We start from the raw sequence: 3,751 nt of genomic DNA, 5'->3' as shown, positions 1-3,751 counted from the left end.
ATGGTTGACCCCGCCGTTTGCAAACCAACGCTAATTAAACGCGCAGCTGATGGTATGTTTCTTGAATTGAAGGGGTGCAAGTGTTGAGGAGGGTCTCTGTGATTAACCGGGCCCTCCTGAATGGACACTATTCCCATAACTCTAAGATTCACAGTATAGACTCACATGTTTCCACCCCCCGCTGATCGAAGACCGAAGGGAGTTAAGTGCAACCACTCACATATGTTACTTTCACTGATAGGGTGGAAGTTCTGACGGGGGTCCTGGAATGTCACCTCACCCCTATCTCCTAATAATCAACATATCTGTAAAAGTGACCAACGGTGGATGCCACCGTTCGAAGACGGCACTGAGTTAAGTGAGCTCATCAAGGTGGTGTTTAGGGAATGATTATCTGGAAGGGTTGAGGTTGAAAGCACTGATGGCAGTCACCTGCTCTTTGAAATAAAGTACACAAATCAGTAGTTTCACCTCTCCAGATGGTGGACACCGTAAAACCCAGAACCTCGAGAGATAAGTGCAGCCGTCCTGCCGAACAATGCCAATCAAAGCAATGGAGGGGTTGAGCATGGTCTGCTCAATTAATTGTACTCCCACTGACCTTTTCCCTGACCCTAGGAATCCGAAATTGTAAAATACTACCTTTTCAGCTCTGTTATGAGTGAATCCTGCAAACAGTCCTGATTCTGCATGATCTGACTTGGCTAGTTTCCACAGCATTGAAAACAGCCCAAACTGGCAGTGTCAGACTTGAAGCTCTGAGCTTCTGACATGAAAATAGGGAAAAATAAAAAAAAAACATTTGCGCACGGTTGACCCAGCTGTTTGCAAACTGACGCTAGTTAAGCACACAGCTGATGGTACGTTTCTCGCATTGAAGGGGCACAAGTGTTGAGGAGGGTCTCTGTGCTTAACCAGTCCTTCCTGAATGGACACTATTACCATAACTCTAAGATTCTACCCATGCTGATTGAAGACCGAAGGGAGTTAAGTGCAACCGCTCACATATGTTACTTCCACTGATAGGGTGGAAGTTCTGACATGGGTCCTGGAATGTCACCTAACCCCTATTTCCTAATAATCAGCGTATCTGTAAAAGTGCCAATGGTGGATGCCAGTGTTCGAAGACGGCACTGAGTTAAGTGCGCCTGTCAAGGTGATGTTTAGGGAACAAATGTCCGGAGGGGTTGAAGTAGGTACACTGATGGCGGTCACATGCTCTTTGAAATAAAGTACGCAAACCAATAATTTCACCTGTCCACATGGTGGACGCCGTAAAACCAAGACCCTCGAGAGATAAGTGCACCCTTCCTGCCGAACAATGCCAATCAACGGAGGGGTTGAGCAAGGTCTGCTCAATTAACTATACTCCCACTGACATTTTCCCTGACCCTAAGAATACAAAAGGGGAAATACTACCTTTTCAGCTCTGCTATGAGTCAACCTTGCAAACAGCTTTGATTCTGCATGATCTGACTTGGCTAGCTTTGAAAGCTTTGAAAACAACCCAATCTGGCAGTGTCAGACTTGAAGCTCTGAGCTTCTGACATGAAAATAGGGAAAAATTAAAAAAATCTGCGCACGGTTGACCCCGCTGTTCGCAAACCGACGCTAGTTAAGCATGCACCTGATGGTATGTTTCTCACATCGAAGGGGCGCAAGTGTTGAGGAGGGTCTCTGTGCTTAACTGGGCCCTCCTTAATGGACACTATTCCCATAACTCTAAGATTCACACTATAGACTCACGTGTTTCCGCCCTCACTGCTCGAAGACCGAAAGGAGTTAAGTGCACCTGCTCACATATGTTACTTCTGCCGATAGGGTGGACGTTCTGACAGGGTCACGGAATGTCACCTCACCCCTATCTCCTAATCATCAGTGTATCTGTTAAAGTGCCAGACAGTGGACATCACCATTCGAAGACAGCACCGAGTTAAGTGGCCCACCAAAAGGATGTTTAGGGAATGAATGTTCAGAGGGGTTGAGTTAGATCCCCCTGACAGCGGTCACCTGCTCTTTGAAATAAAGTAAGCAAATCAGTAGTTTCACCTGTCCACATGGTGGACAATGTAAAACCCAGACCCCCAAGAGATAAGCACAGCTGTCCTGCCGAACAATGCCAATAGAAGCAATGGAGGGGTTGAGCAATGTCTGCTCAATTAACTATACTCCCACTGACCTTTTCCCTGACCCTAAGAATCCAAAAGGGGAAATACTACCTTTTCAGCTCTGCTATGAGTCAACCTTGCAAACAGCCTTGATTCTGCATGATCTGACTTGGCTAGCTTCCAAGCCTTAGGCCACACCCATTTCCAAGATGGCGGCCACTGTGGAGGTTCCTGCCACATCAGCAGCTTCTGTTTCTGCTATTACTGTTTCTGGTTCTAATATTTCGAATTCTGAGACCACTGCAAAGTCTACTGTTATTGAGGACTGTACATCGGTGTCGGGTGCTACACTTATTGGTGTGCAACAAGGAAAAAGTGATGGTTTAAATCTGCAAACTCTTCAAGACGCTCAAGTTGCTGCTTCCCTGAATTGGAGTGAGACTGCTGAGGATTTTTCACCTCCTGCCAGTTATTTGGCGGCAGGGATGTTACGACAAGCTTCTGAAGCTTTTACTTCTGTGGATGGGACTTCTGTTTTACCAGGTACAACAAATTCGGAGGGTGTTTGTTTTTCTGGGGCTGTAAAAAAGTTAAAATCGGCTGTAGGGACTGTTTCTGCTGCCTCTGGTGCTGTGGCAGCAATTCTACTGCTACCAGCAGGCCTAATGTTTCTAGGCCCTTATCTGCTTTTGCTGTTTCAGCTGCCTCTAAGGAGGCTGCATCTGCTGCAGTAGCTGGTGCAGTGGATTACACCAGAAGGTCATTTGCAGCTGCTGTGGGACAACCTTCTCGCTTTACTCAGAGGCCGTATGTCTGCATAAAAACAGTAAATAATGCCTCCTTGGATTTACAAAATTGATGGGATGGAGTTTTGGCTCTGGCTGGAGTTCATTTAAGAGATATTAGTGCTTATGTTCAGTGGGGCACTGAATCCCACATTGACATATATTTTGATTCTTCGGCTGCTGCCTTGCATTTCTCTTCAGTTTCTCTAGCTAACGGGCATAAAGCACCTTGGAATGCATATTGTATTTCTGACTTGGACGTTCGATTGAAAAGAAAGGTACGCTTGAATTTTCATACAATTTATATTTCAGACACTGATATAAAGACATATTTGTTGCAGTTCTGTTCTGCAGTTCACTCTGTTGCTAAGACAACTTCTAAGATTCTGCCTAGAGTTTGAGATGGGGGATGGGAGGCATGGGTAACCATGTCAGCAACCTCTGAAGGCATCAAGCATATACCAGGAGTTTTTGTTTCTGGCCAGAGAGGAATAGTGCGTTATGTGGGACAGTCCCGCTTTTGTTTTTATTGTGGGGATTTTTCTCATGTTGTGTCAGCATGTCCTCTGAAGAAATGCTCGAAGTGTGGTTCCACCTCTCACTTTTCCAGAGCTTGTCCTTATCATTGCTGGCAATGCGAAGGGCCACACCATTGGAATTACTGCCCCTTAGTGTTTCCCACTGCGGTTCCAGCTGACACTGGTCAAGTGTCTACTGCCCCTACAGTTGTCCAGAATACAAGTTCTGTGGTGCCTTCTACTACTGGGATCCCCCCATAGCTACTCAGAGGGATGACACTGTTATTCCTGATGGGGTTCCTCGCCTGCTGTGACGTCCACGATTGTGCCTTCCAGTGGT

The sequence above is a fragment of the Protopterus annectens genome, chromosome 14.part0 (genome assembly GCF_019279795.1).
Source record: "Protopterus annectens isolate FY-2018-M chromosome 14.part0, PAN1.0, whole genome shotgun sequence".
NCBI classification, from domain to species: domain Eukaryota; kingdom Metazoa; phylum Chordata; order Ceratodontiformes; family Protopteridae; genus Protopterus; species Protopterus annectens.
Note: the sequence above shows the minus strand (reverse complement) of the source record.